This window comes from Vulpes vulpes, chromosome 14 (genome assembly GCF_048418805.1).
Source record: "Vulpes vulpes isolate BD-2025 chromosome 14, VulVul3, whole genome shotgun sequence".
NCBI lineage: Eukaryota > Metazoa > Chordata > Mammalia > Carnivora > Canidae > Vulpes > Vulpes vulpes.
Window position 1 is genome coordinate 92,649,037 of NC_132793.1, and position 15,638 is coordinate 92,664,674.

Consider the following 15,638-nt stretch of genomic DNA (forward strand, 5'->3'; position numbering starts at 1 on the left):
GAGAAAACATAGCAATTCTATGTTAAATTCTTGGCCCAATTTCTACCATCTTGTGTCACGGACTTGGTATGTTTTGGGGAAATTGGGGAAACCTCCTATGTTTGCATGCTTCTAAAAGAAATCACCTTGTATTTCAAATTAAGTGGATACTGAAGCCAAATGGTACAAAGATACCTTAATTTTGAATCTAGAAAGTAAGTCTGACCTGGAAATACTTACAAGCACAACTTTGAAATGGCAAAGGGTTGTCCAAAGTTCCAAATAATTGTGATTCTAAAATTGAATAGTGCTTTTTTAAGATCGTAGGAAATCATACTTTTATTTTGCACAAGATAAATATTGGTTATAGTGTCTTCCCACCTTTGATTATAGCTCTACTCAATTCTTGAAGGATACCGGGAACTTTCCAGAAAGCTCGGTGAGAAGCAGAGTGGCAGCTGCCCGAGCTGTGCCCAGCAATGCGCTCCTTCCTGCTCCCCCACACCGGCCTTGGCCCTCTCACCGGCTGTAGAAAATGGTGAAAGAAACCACTTACTATGATGTTTTGGGGGTCAAACCCAATGCCAACCAGGAGGAATTGAAAAAGGCTTACAGGAAACTGGTCTTGAAGTACCACCCTGATAAGAATCCAAATGAAGGAGAGAAGTTTAAACAGATTTCTCAAGCTTATGGAGTGCTCTCTGATGCAAAGAAAAGGGAATTATTTGACAAAGGAGGAGAACAGGCAATTAAAGAAGGTGGAGCTGGTGGTGGTTTTGGCTCCCCCATGGACATCTTTGATATGTTTTCTGGAGAAGGCAGGATGCAGAGAGAACGGAGAGGTAAAAATGTTGTACATCAGCTCTCAGTAACCTTAGAAGATTTATATAATGGCGCAACAAGAAAACTAGCTCTGCAAAAGAAATGTGTTTTGTGATAAATGTGAAGGCCGAGGTGGTAAGAAAGGAACAGTCGAATGTTGTCCCAATTGCAGAGGTACTGGAATGCAAATAAGAATTCATCAGATAGGACCTGGAATGGTTCAGCAAATTCAATCTGTGTGCATGGAGTGCCAGGGCCATGGGGAACGGATCAGTCCTAAAGATAGATGTAAAAGCTGCAAGGAAGGAAGATAGTTCGAGAGAAGAAGATTCTAGAAGTGCATATTGACAAAGACATGAAAGATGGCCAGAAGATAACATTCCATGGTGAGGGGACCAAGAACCAGGACTGGAATCAGGAGATATTATCATTGTTTTAGGTCAGAAGGACCATGCTGTTTTTACTCAGAGAAGATGATCTTTTCATGTGTATGGATATACAGCTGGTTGAAGTCCTGTGTGGCTTTCAAAAGCCAATATCTACTCTTGACAACTGAATCATCATCATCACCTCTCATCCAGGTCAGATTGTCAAGCATGGGGATATCAAGTGTGTGCTAAAGGAAGGCATGCCAATTTATCGTAGACCACATGAGAAGGGTTGCCTAATCATCAAATTTAAGGTTAACTTCCCTGAGAATGGCTTTCTGTCTCCTGATAAACTTTCTTTGCTGGAAAAACTCCTACCTGAGAGGAAGGAAGTAGAAGAGACTGATGAAATGGACCAGGTAGAACTGGTGGACTTTGATCCCAATCAGGAAAGATGGCGCCATTACAATGGGGAAGCATATGAGGATGATGAACATCATCCTAGGAGTGGTGTTCAGTGTCAGACCTCTTAATGGGGCCAGTGAATAACACTGCTGCTGGCATTTTATATGCAGTAGTGAATGAGTGAAGGACTATAATCATAGTTCACTACTTGCTATGGTTTTTGTTTTAATATTCAACTATAGTAGTGTTTTAAAAGTTAAATGAATAAACTCAAATATAAAAGCTCAAAAAAATTCTTGAAGGATACCATATATATGAAATCCCCACTGTATTTATGCATGTATTTTGATATTATGCCACAAGTTTTTCAGTTCAAGGGAATATTAACATCCATGTATATGTTACTTTTATATTAAATATAGTATATACCAATAATGAGAAAAATATCTAAACCATTAAAGATTTTAGTGGGAGAATATGGGAGTGATGATGAGTCTATAGAGAATTATTTAAATTTTTATAGCTTTAGAACTACTTTGTTTTTTCTCTTCTATAGTTGTATTATGACACTTAGCTTTAAAAGAAACCTCAACTTTGCAAAGTCATCCAAAATAGAAGATTCTGCTTATATTTTAGGTGGATGCCCCTTCATTCTTATATGTGCACACATCTACCCCAATTTTTCAGTATAACTACAAAACACATTTCACTAAAGTTTTCAGTTTTTTTTTAGAATCCTGAAATAATCCTACATCTAAACCTACAGAAAGTCCTTTGGTTCAAAGCCCTGAAATATCTGATGTTGCATATCACTCACCAAGGCCACTGATCTAGTTTTTAAAACTAGAAAACTTTGTTTTACCTCCTTCCAACTCCAAGATGGGACAGGCCAGGCAGAGCATACACTACCACTTTTATGGCAAGCAGGTTGTCCTGATGCAGATAAAACCCCATGCATAAAGGCAAATGGAAGTGGGAATATCCTTTTAATGTTGGGATAATTTGAAAGATAATGTGAATAATTTAGATCTGAATTATCTGGTTGGGCTGTAATGCCAATTAAGGTAACCAAATAAATTATCCTAGGCTGATAATTTACAGTGAAGTAAAAGAAGCCAGGAATTAAGATAAATACCTGAAGGATTCATTTATAAACTCAGTTAATAATGTTTTCAGTCCTAATTACTGAGTTTGGCTATATAAATAGTTGATCTATTTGCTGTATAATTATATAACTGCTTAATTCTCCATTCTGGGTGTTGAAAGAAATAAATGAAATTATATATAAATGGTTTTAAAGATTTATTTATTTATTTTAGCAAGGGAAGGGCAGAAGGAGAAGGAGAGAGGGAATCTCAAGCCAATTCCTTGCTGAGCATGGAGCCTGATGTGGGGCTCAATCCCAGGACCATGAGATCACAACCCAAATGGAATCAAAAGTCAGATGCCCAACTGACTGAGCCACCCAGGCAACCCTGAAACAGGATATTTAAGAATTTAGTAGTATTTGCTCCACATATTTACCTTTTTCCCCCAACATTGCATCCTAACCATGACCCACTAGTAGGTGGGCAGGTCTCCTGTAGGAAAAAAACAAACAAACAAGCAAGTTGCATCACAGCATTACCCAACATTATGTCATTTTATTCCATGCAAATTACGCTATAATTAATTTGGTCACAGACAATTCCACAGATACAGCTACAGGCCAGAACTACATCTGGAAAACCAAAGCTGGACAATGAGCTTCTGAAACATCAATGAGTTAAAATATTTGGAACAGCATTTAACCAAGGGGCTAACATTTTATGGATGTATTGCATTGTGTGGTCTAATTTAATCCTCATAAGAATCTTCTAAGATTAAATGCACAGTTTCATGGAAGACACAAAGTTTCAGTGAGGTGAAATAACATGCTCAAAGTCACAAAACTGTTCAGTGGTAGAAACAGATACTAACCCAGGCTTTTCTTGTCTCAAAGCCTTTATTCTTTCCAGTAAAGCTGTGCTTTCTTCAGATGCATTGCTATTCACCAAGGGGGCAAAGCATACATTTTAACAGATAAAATACATGTCATGAAGGAAGATATATATCTGGCTACATTTTACAGGTTGGCTTACTTTGAATTTTTGTGACAGCAACAAAAGATGCCATTAGCCCGCATTTTTCATGTTGGCCTTTAAATTAGATAATTTGCTTTTCTGAGTTTGAAAAAAAATACTGATCAGTGAATTTAGAGCTTTAAATTTCTACAGAAAGGTGGGTCAGCCTCAGATTAATTGTTTGCTGTGGCATATCCAGTCAGGTCCCACATTAGTCTAGTGGTCCTCTGGGGGAGACTCACAGGATCCTGTGTGATTGTGGGGAGGACCAGTGGGAGTCCTACAGAGAAGACTGGAGGGGAGTGAGAAAGAGGATTTAGTGCAGTTATTCCACATTTGAATCCCAATGAGAACTTTCTTGGTTTTAAGGGATAGAAAAGTAGGTTTAAATTTCTTTTTTTTCTTTAGTTTTTATTTTATTTTTTTTAATTCATGAGAGGCACACAGAGAGAGGCAGAGACATAGGCAGAGGGAGAAGCAGGCTCCTCACGAGGAACCTGATGCAGGACTTGGTCCCAGGACCCCAGAATCATGACCTGAGCCAAAGGCAGATGCTCAACCACTGAGCCACCCAGATACCCCAAATTTCAACAGCAATCTTCGTTAAGTATGTCTGTCACCTCTCTTAATTTGGTTTCATCATCAAGAAAACCAAAGCAGCTCAGTGTACCAGGCTCGTGATGAGGATAGAATGGAAGGATATATATGAAATTTCCCTGAAACATAAAATAAGAAAACACTGTACAAAAGTGAGGATTATTAGCGCCTGTCTGTTCCATTCCTGTTGCCAGGCAAAATCCTTGGCCTCCTGCCCTGACCACAACATCCTCCAAGACAGGCATGGTGCAGGGCAGAAACCGGAAACAGGCCACTTTCACATTATTTTAAAATTTGTTATGAAATTTTGCCAAAACTTTATAAATACCAGCCAGGGCAATGGGGTGTTGTACAGCATTCTTTCCACCTCATGAACCATTGTTTTTTGTTCTCAACGCGTAAGTTAAAATGCATTGAGTTGCAGTTGCTTAGCTGGGTCAGCTAGTGAAATGCCTGCTATGTAATGCTTGATTCTAGCCAATTATCTTTAGTTCCTCTCGTTTATTAGTGTTAAATTTGAATTACAAGGGGAAGGGTGGGAGTGGAGTGTGGACTATGCTTTAAATCTTGAAGACAGTGAATTCACTTATATTATTTTATTGTCCCTCTCTGTAACTACCATTGGTGTGAGGCCGTTGGTGACACTTTTGGCTGACTTGGAACCCATCCTTCTCTTTCTTGTGATCTACATTGTTTCCTAACAGCAGAAGATGAGCTTTCCTATTGCAAAGTTTGAAAGGAAAGAAGAAAAAAACGCCACAACAATCTAAAACTTGTAGTTAACAAAATAAACTGCAGATAAAACCCCCGAAGGTCTTGGCAGCAAATGTTTCCCACTAAAATGGGACTCTGCGCTCCTAGTCTGAAACAAATTATGAAGGAGGGGGGAAAATCAACAGCTCTGGGGTGAAACTGGGGTTGGTGCTGCCTCATCATTTTTTAACCAAAAATAAAACAAGCAAATTTTGTTTAACTGCAGGTCAGAATAAAAAAAAATTAAAAAGTCCCTCATCTGTTCAGTGTAATTACTAACAGAGTGCAGTGTTACCAGCTGCAGGGTTCATGGATAAATGGAGAGAACCATAATTTTCTCTCCCTGGGGTTAAACCTCCAAACTTTGAGCCTGTGCCTCTATAGTATGCTTTTAATATACCATGAGAAGCCAAGTCAGAATGTTTTTAGTGTATGTCTCTATCCTTTTTCACCAGAATGAAATAATTGCATGTACATACAAGAGTACAAGTTCTGGAAGAAAAAAAATGTATTTATTTCTCCAACATCCTCCATCACGACACTCTCCCCTTTCCCTAATGATGACAGTAGGGTTCCCAAGAAATGGGTAAAATTGGCTACACTTTAAACTTGTCAAATGTTGGCAGTTTCTTTCAAAATGTTCTTATTTCAGCACAACTAGAGAGGTTTTTTTTTCCTAGTACATTTCCCTTAATTTTTAAGCCCAAGTGTATATTAAGGAAAATTCGACTCATATGTTTCTGATTCATTTAAACTGAACTCATTGAACTTTTTTTTAAATAAAACATTTTGGTGTCCAAAAAAGCCCAGTGACTGTTCTTTAAAACTGTCTTTAAACCTTATTTTTATCTGCAGAAGGATGTCAGATTTGGGCTGAAAGGAAATGGAATTTGAGCTTAAAAGTCTCAACTTTGGTTTGAGATTGAACTCATCAGGTTCATGTGGGGTCTGAAATAGAAGTAGGAAAGCTGTTTTTTCACCTCTAGCTAGGCTTTTCTTACTGGGTAATATCACCTTGTCATCAGGGTATAATCAGAGAAACACAGATTAAGTGAGGGGTGTAAGTATTCATTTCATAGTAATGGGAATGGTAGGCTGGAATTGTGAAGTAACAGAAGCTGTCCAAAACTCTTAAGAGTGTGTCCTGGATCTGCTTAACCTCCTCACTATCTCTACACTTGACCCAGATAGAAGGATAGATGTTCAAAAAAAAAAAAAAGGACAGTTTGCTAGAGGCTTGATATAGGTGAGTCAAATATACGTGATTCCACAACAGGAGAACTTCATGAAAGATCCACACCTGGACACACTATGTTTATCCCTTTCTGAAGATGAACTACTGGGGAATGTGTTCTTGGCATCTGGACCAAGGTCATCTTCTTGACAGCAATAAGAAGAGGATTTCTCCTTCTCTAATTCTTTATCATCATTGCAACAATTCCCACTGAGAAAAAATCAAGCATATTTACCAGCTCAAAACATACTCCCTCTGGGGAATGTTTCAAATCGAGACCTGAAATGTAGATGACAATTAATTATATATAAACACAGATTTGGTTTGCATCTATATAGACCAAGTGAAAAAAAAATGAACAAAATCGCCAGTTTTTTTCCAATTAGAGTAGACAAAATCCCTGAGTAGCCTTGAGTTTTGCTTTGTCAAAATTTCTCCCTTCAAAATTTCTCCCTTCAACCATGTCTTAGAATGCTTGAGAGCTGGAAGTATCAGGGTGCAGATCACAGTTTTGCACCAAGATCCATGATTTGGACAAGGTGTTAAAGTCTTCCTTCCCCTCTAGGAGTTAGAGGTAGAAATAACACCTACCTGGGCTTATTACAAAGTTTAAATTTAAATGAGTTAATATGCACTGATTAATTCAATAGCTGGCCCAGGTAAGGACTCAGGAAATATTACTACTGTATTTATTCTGTTCTGAGATTTCCCCACATTTTAATACTCTTGAAATCAGACCATGTTTTACAATAGATAGTATTTTTTTTATTGCTGTTGTCCAAGTGGCAGTGTGGTATACTTGCCACTTGCCTGCACACGTGTAAACATCAAATATTCCAGCATCAAAACTAGCAAAATGGTTGTTAAGGATTGGAAAAAAAAATCAGAAACTGTAGCGAGCCTCTCTTAATCATTAGGAGCCAAGTAGGCACAGAGAGAGAGCTCAGGGAGGTGACAAAGCAGGCATGTGTAGTAACTTTGGTGAAATAGGGGTCAAGAGGAGGCTAACTCTTCTTGTTGCAGAGCTGGCCTAGACATTCAGCACCATGGCTTTTAGTTATTTTCTTAAAAGATGATGTCACCATCTGTCTTGATGACATAGAGGACAATGCTGGAAATGAAAGCTCAGACATCTACTTCAATGATTTGGAGTAAAACATTGATTCAGTAGAGTCAGGCTCTGAATGCAAGAAGTTTTGGCATTCTTCAACTCTTTTATTTTGCATATATATATATATGTTTATACACACACACACACACACACAGACACATGCAAAAACAACAGACGGTAAAAATTGGTCTGCATAGGTCTGAAAGTGCCCTCTTAGTAAATATAAAATAAATAGCCCAAGTGATAAGACAGGGCTTGGTGAGGATTGAGGGCAGTACTGAATGAAGTGACCGGAATGGGACCTGGCACACTAAGATATCTCTTGAAGACTTGTTAATTGTGGTAAACACAGTAGGATGAGCTCTGAATGGCCTGACTCGACCTGCTGCTCCAAACCAATCTTCTACTCTGCTCTACCATCCTTTCCACGCACCATCCACATGCAAGTTCTTTGCACCTGAGGACACCCATGTCTGGATTATTCTTCCCTTCTGAACTTGGCCTACAGTGGTAGATGTTGCTGATGCTTGCTCATGTTTCTGTTTCTCCTCCAGTCTTTAACCACACAAAGGGCTTTCACTCAAAGTTAGCCATGGCATGTGATTGGCTTTGGCTTTGTTAGGAAGCAACATGCTTTGCTTTCAAGTGAAAGCATTCTCTTTTCTATTTATTCCTGCCCACCACAGCAAAACAGGAATCATTGTGTTGAGATTGGGATTTGAGATAGATGAAGTATCCTGGAATGCCAAACCACCAGGTGGAGGATGGCTGCTCTCATAAAAAGGTCTGGACCTGCCACAAATTGTTCAAGGAATACACTTTTACATTTGGGGGATGCTTGATAGCACAGCATAACCTTACCTATGTTGGTTTAGCCCTTTCAAAGTTTGGATCTTGACTTGACAGTCTCTGTGTCAGCTTTCTCATCTCTAGAGCAGGAATAATACTAGATAATCTCTGTCTCTCATAGGGCCAAAGAGAAAAAAAAATGCTTCTAACTGCTTTGAATAATAGTCCATAGTGAGTTTTTGATAAGTATTATTTTTACTATTTCTTGAGAAGTCTTTCTTTGACTAGATCATATATCCTATTTTAGATGCTCATAGCCAGCCCCTTGTACTCTTCATGGCACCTGCATCAGTTAGAATTTTATATTTTTCTGTGTGCTGATGCAATGAAAGTGTGTTTCACTCAGCTTGATTTGAACTCTGTGAGGGCAGGCACCAAACTCACTTTCACTCAGTATTTTATCCTCAGAAAACAGTCCAGTGCCTATAGATGGGACATGTTCAGTAAGTATTTGTTGAGGGAATGATACTGAAAATTCAAACACAGCTTCTTGTAACAGAGGGTTTTAAATCTGAATCCATAAAAAAAATGGATATGGACACATTCTAGAGATATTTGGGAGAAAAACGTGGGAAGAGTAGCATCTGTAATCACCCAAACAGCATTTCCATGGAGTAAGGCAAAGTTAGAATTATAAGGGCCAGAATTAGGAACTAGATGTCTTCCCTACTGGTTAATAAATTCATCTTGCTTTCTTTAATTTGTTCCAAATGTATAGTTTTATGCTCTTGAGTTAAGGTGAACTACAACCTTTCTCAAACAAAGCCAAGCTGTAGCACCCCAAATAATTATATCCTGTAAAACTGTTGACATAAAGACTTGAAAATGAAAATCAAAACAACATAAACAACAACAACAACAACAACAACAACCAAACCTCCTGGATTCTTCTCATATTTTTTTCATCCTCTGTGCCTCTGACTCTGCTGAACCTTTGCCATGAATAGCTTTGCTCTGTCCTTTTAACAATAATATCTTAAACTTTTATAGTGCCTTATAGCTAAGCATCTCTAGACATTTTACAATAGCATTAAAATGAAAGCCAGTTCTTCTCTCAGAATTGCCATGGGGTCCACACTAAAAGCCGGCAGTTTGTGCCTTTATCCTGAAAACAAGAGGAGGCTGGTGGGCTGATAGAATAGAGGACAACCCTTGCCTCTTGCATCTTGGCTGGAACTTGCCCTTCATTTTGTGATGGTGGAAGACAGGAGAGGGGATGAGCATTCATCGGTATGGTAGGCTAAAAACTGGAGGATCTATTGCAAAACAGCTAAGGCTAAATCTGAGCTCTCAGCTCTCATACCCAAATCCTTCAGTCTTAGCTTTTTTTATTTTTTTGAAAAAGCAGAATCATGGTGGAACATTAGATTATTTGTAAGTGCAATCAAATATTTACATAACAGAAAACTAATTTCCTTCTTTAAGCAATTTCAAAATTTATGCTTGCAAATGTGAGAATATTTCTCTCTCCCAAAGCTGTTTTTACTTCATGTGTATGATTGAATATAGATGTAAAATATATATATATATTTCATATAAATTTTACATAACTGTACATATGCATTGAATATATATATATTATATGTATATAACATATATAATGTTACTGTTAAAAAAGGCTAGGCTAGGATTCATTGGGTCATAACCTAGTTTTCTTTTTTTTCCAATTACAATGATCTAATGGATAAAGCATAAGATTCAAAGCCAGAGCTACATTAGCAAAGTGAGGAGAGAATTAAGGCAATTATCTCCAGTAATTAAGGGGACCGGCCAAACCTTTTTTGGCAGAGATGTCTAAATAAGTTGAGGAAAATCTGGGCTGGGGGAGGCAGAAACACTCGCATTTTCTGAATAAAAGCCTCATTTGGCCAACTTACTTTGACAATTGAACCAAAGTCACAAATTTTAACTTTTTCCTCTTAGCCAAAGGGATGCAGTGGTTTCCGTCATTAATAATTGATCACTTAGGATCACTTAGCATCTCTTTCTGCGCAGCTGTAGACGAGGGAGGGGAGTAAAATTGTTCAACAACCCCTCGTCTTCAGGAACACACCAGCACATTCCATGAAGGCTTCGCCATACGGGATAATGAAGCTTACCTTTGGGATCCCTGGGTGGCGCAGCGGTTTGGCGCCTGCCTTTGGCCCAGGGCGCGATCCTGGAGACCCGGGATCGAATCCCACATCGGGCTCCCGGTGCATGGAGCCTGCTTCTCCCTCTGCCTATGTCTCTGCCTCTCTCTCTCTCTCTCTCTCTGTGACTATCATAAATTAAAAAAAAAAAAAAAATGAAGCTTACCTTTGCGGTGGGGCCGCATGCAGCCGATCCCCACCCAGGGATGGTGATGCGCGCTGGAGCATCCCCGCCCCAGGGAAGGATCCAACGGGATTTCTTAAATCCCTTTTACGATGCCTCTTCCGCCAGGGCGCCCCCGGGGCTTCAACCCAGACTCGAGGCCAGGATGCTCTCCTTCCTGGCTGGTGCCACGTTGGAGAGGGCAGGCCCGGGGCACAACTGTTTGCTTTGCCTCCGCTTTTACTGCTGAGCTCGTTTAGTTGTGGCTGCCTTTAAAAACGACAAATGTGTTCTAATTTTAGAGCATCATCGCAATAATTGTTTTTATTTCGGTGGTGAGGAAAAGTGAAGGAAAAACAGCTTGGGACTTAATAACCACCTTAGCCTGCAGCCTTCGGCTTTATTCATGCGATTTTTTATTTTCTCTCTCCCTCCCGGTGCACTCACCATCTTCTTTAAGGCATGGCCTTAAATTACCTTTGCAAAGGTTATATGTTTATTTACAAAGAGCTGGCTATGAACGGGCCTCGCCAGGCAAGAAGGGTGGCTTCTGGCAATAAACATCTTCCGCTCTCCTAACACTGCTGAGGCCAACTGGATAAGGGAATTGTTAGTACTTCAGACATAGTATAGTTTATGGCTTCATTAACCATCTGACCTGTATTGTGTGCAAATTTCATGAAATTATGATGCATATTTTATTCTCGGAGCTATGCTGCTCGGCAGCATTTTATTCTTACAGGGAATTGTAATAATTATCTTTCAAGGTAAGAGTTTTCACTTTCATTCAACAAATGAGGAATTCAGTCACATACAGGCAATGCATTTATGGAGCACACACCTAGGCACAGATTATGTCCATGGTGAGGTCAGAAATCGCAATCCCAGGCCGGCTCACAGAGGTGTCTAAGTGAAATAGAAACAAAACAAAATGGCAACAACAAACCACAGAAAAAGCTGACATGACAAGCTGGCTCACCAAGTAATACTATCATTGGGGTCTCAGATGTCTGGACATTAAAAAACAAAATAAAACAAAACAAAACTGGATATGTTTTTTTTAAATATAAAATTTTCAGATAAGCACTTGAGTTTACTTAACTAAAAATAAGGGGGGAAATGGACAATAATATTAGTTATATCTTGGAGTGCCTGAGTGGTTCAGTTGGTTAAGCATTTGTCTGCCTTCTGCTCAGGTCATGATCCCAGGGTCCTGGGAGCCAGCACTGCATTCTGCACCCTGCTCCACTGGGAGTCTGCTTCTCCCTCTCCCTCTGCTGCTTCCCCTACTTGTGTGCTCTTTCTCTCTCAAATAAATAAATAAATAAATAAATAAATAAATAAATAAAATCTTTAAAAATATTAGTTGTATCTTTATTCATAGCCAAATGTGGAAAACAAAATAAAGCAAAATCCTGGTTTTCTTTTTTGGGAAGTGGGGAGTCAAAATAAATCCACATGTCACTAAAAAGTAATATATATATATATATATATATATATATATATATATATATATATATATATATGAATCGTGTGTGTGTGTGTGTGTGTGTGTGTGAAAGTAGGAAAAACATGAAAAGTTTAAATCTGTGATCTGGGTTTTGTTCACATGGATAAATATGTATATGAAATGAGCATCCTAAAGATAAGTACTGGCCTTTTCCCTCGTCCTGACCTTCCATAATTACATCAGCCTTCCAGAGGCAGCACGCTTTCCCAAATGGATGCTCACTACAGCTAGCTGACTTAAGTTCCTTCCAGAGTTCTCAAATGTGGAAGATGCTCTAGACTGGCAGGGCCATCCTTCCAGATCCCAACCTCTGTCTTTGCCATCATTATCACTCTGTAATATGTTAATTTGTATTTTTCTCCTGTGTGTGTGCTTGCACATCTTATTTCCTTAGTAATGCCCAGAAGCTTTGTGGGAGCTTAAAGGGTATCTTTATTGTATTCCTTTTTAGCATTTAGCATTTATCTACCTTTCTCATAGTAGGGTCTCAATACCTAATGTTTATTTGGCTGATATTTTTGTGTGTGTGTGTATGTTATGAACACTTTAGTTAAAGTATGAACAGATACCATATCTACAAAATTTAAGTTTCTGTTCCAATAAACACTCTATTTTCTTAAAGCTAGAGAGGTACAGAATGTCATGACCTGCACACCAACCTGCGAGATTCTGGTGTTTACACGGGGCAATCATAGACGTGGATTTCCTGGTCATCACCCATGGACACAATCTTTAAGCCATTTCCATTGTATTTTACTCTCCAGACCTGATCCTGGTGATCGAAGAAGGTGTGAACACAGGTTCTTGTTCCAACATTCCAAACTTTCACACTTTTATCAGATGAACTGGACACAAAGTGGGTGTCGTCAGGACAAAACGCAACATTCAGCACCCATGATGTATGGCCACTCAGCATGCCAGCCAAATTGGCATGTTGTACATCATAGATCTTGATGTAGCCATCATCTGATGCAGTGACCACGAGCTGAGAATCTGGGGAGAATGTCAGGGAACTGGCTGGAAGGCATAGCATGGCCTTCCAGCGTGTGCAGAAGTTTTCCAGTTGCAATATCAAAATATTGATGATCCTATTCATGGACCCACTGGCCAGATACTTCCCATCAGGGCTATATGCAATACTAAGAATGAATTTTCCTCTTGTGTCCAGAGAATATTCCTTTTTCCCACTTTCCACACCAAAAATGTTCATTTTCCCCACATGAGTTCCTGTGGCCAGATACTAGGGATCAGGAGAAAAGGCCAAAGTCCAGGCAGCCACTGGTCCTGCATCTATAGATTTTATCTGTTTGCCATTATCCAAGTCCCAGAGATGAATATGAGCATCAAGAGAACTGGATGCAGCGATGGGCAGCATGTGGCTGATGTCCACAGACATTGATGTCCCTCTAGACTCCGTTCTAGGTCCAGCCTCTCATCACACCACTTCCAGACCTTCACTAGGTCATCCAGCCTCTCATCACACCACTTCCAGACCTTCACTAGGTCATCCAGGGACTCCGTTCTAGGTCCAGCCTCTCATCACACCACTTCCAGACCTTCACTAGGTCATCCAGGGACCCTGTAACCACTGTCTCAGAGTTTTCTTTCTTGTTTGTTCCCCAGGCAACCGACCAAATGGCATCATCATGGGCTTGCTCTTGTTTGAAGAGAATACTGTACTGGTCGGTCATTTCCTCAACCAAGGAGGAAGGCTACAGGCCAGACAGTTCGCTGCCCTGCCGGCTGCCCAGCCACCACACTTGTCCATTTGACTGATATTAAGTCAAATAATGATTAACAAAGGCCCAGTGCAATGTCTGGTGCTTAGTAAGTGTTCAATAAATGTTAGCAGTGTAGTCAGATACTTAACAAAGCAGAGGAAAGAGAAATATTTCAGTACCCTGCTTGCTTATAACATGCATAAATGAACATTTGACAGAAAGCCTGGTTTGTCCTCTTCAAATAAAATGATCACTTAATCTTTCTAATGCATTTACTTTCTTTCCTTTATTATTAAACACTGAATACTTCTTTACCTAGCGGAAGCCTCAGCAATCCACCCAGTTCTTTCTAGTGATCTCTGAGGACAGATTATACATTTTCCAGATTGCTGTCGAGAAACCTGTCACTTTTTCAATCTCCCACAGCTGTGCATGGTGCTGGAGCATCTCAATGGGAGCTGCTGCTCCCTGATGCTTCCCAGCTGCAGGAGGCCCAGTCTGACGACTCTTTTTGAGACTTTTATAGCTCATATTCTCCCTTAGTGGGGTTCTGCTTAACTATACCTTCCTAATCATCACAATTAAAAAAATCATTAGAACCTTTCAACTTATGTTGGAATATATAAAATGCTTGTTTGTGCAGTGCCTTGAACAAAATGCTAACCTGACAGATTTTATTTATTTATTTTTCTGTGTGGATAGATTTTCCTCCCCTCAACTCTCAATTCATTGCAAATGGGGCATGGCCATAATGCCCTGAGGATCATTATGACCAATGGGAAAACTTCCAGAAATTTAGTAATGGACCAAGTCTGCACAGGACAGTTGGAAAGTCGGTTTCCTTAGAACATGAGGTGATGTAACACAGATAAATCATGCCTCAGTTTGTTTCTTTCTTTTTCTTTTCTTTTCTTTCTTTTTTTTTTTTGGATAATTGAATGGAGACAAGTTTGCTTTTAAAATTTTCATTGTGCTTTTCTCCTGCAAGCTCTGCTGTCTTTAACAGATCATTAATAGGTTATATCAGAGTTATTAATAAACCCCCTAATGAGATCTTTGCTTTAGAGAAACAGAAAATAATTTTTATGGCTGGAAAACGGGGAAATCCCATTTCCCAGTGAATTATAGGCTTTTAAAGTGGCATGGTAGAACTGATCTAGCAACCCAGTGGTAAATAGTCTCCATGGTGGCAAGAGGATTGTGCCCCAAAGCTCATTAAAGGGATTGAAACTTCCCAAGGAGTGAGAGATTCCAGGAAATAAAAAGCAGAGAAAGATTGTCAGGAACTGAAGATTGAAAAGATATCATGAGGGAGAAACCAATTTTCTCTTGATACTGCCTATCAATTTACATTTGGTTTGTGTAGGTTGTACACTGAGCAAATTTAGAGAGTGTTATTCACATATGAATATGTGTGATTGTGCCTCCTGAAGATTTGCAGTGCACAACCCTTTACCTTTCTCCATTCTGTTACACTGATCTTAAAATGATAATCATGAGGATCCTGAAATGACCAGTGAAAGTGGCCAGAACAGAGCAAGGACTTTAAAAAGTCATTTCCCTCTGTGTGGCATGACAGATGTAAGTCATCAAGGTGAGTACCTGGCAATGCTTCTGACCCTGGTCAGAAGAGGAGAGTCTAGAGTTGTTCAGATCCAGATGCCCCTGAGCCTCAAGCCCTCAGGTGGTATTGAAGTGGGAAAAGGTAAGGAAGATAGTGGGGTAACTTTCTTAGTTAAGGTGATGGTGGCTGCTATAAATAGTTCTCCTACACGTCAGTGGCTTTATACAATATATGTTATTTCACCAAGATGGTGTCCTTCCAGAAGTAAGTCAGAGGCCCAGGTTCCTTCCATCTTGTGGCTCTAGCTTCTTCCACATGTGGCTACTGT

The 15,638-nt window shown here is 39.5% G+C and overlaps 2 pseudogenes; one reads left to right on the forward strand and one right to left on the reverse strand.

Moving 5' to 3' along the window:
• Positions 1-497: 497 nt before the first annotated feature.
• Positions 498-1,738, forward strand: LOC112923435 (dnaJ homolog subfamily A member 1 pseudogene; annotated as a pseudogene).
• Positions 1,739-12,679: 10,941 nt separating this feature from the next.
• On the reverse strand, positions 12,680-13,716 carry LOC112923424 (uncharacterized; annotated as a pseudogene).
• Positions 13,717-15,638: the final 1,922 nt, after the last annotated feature.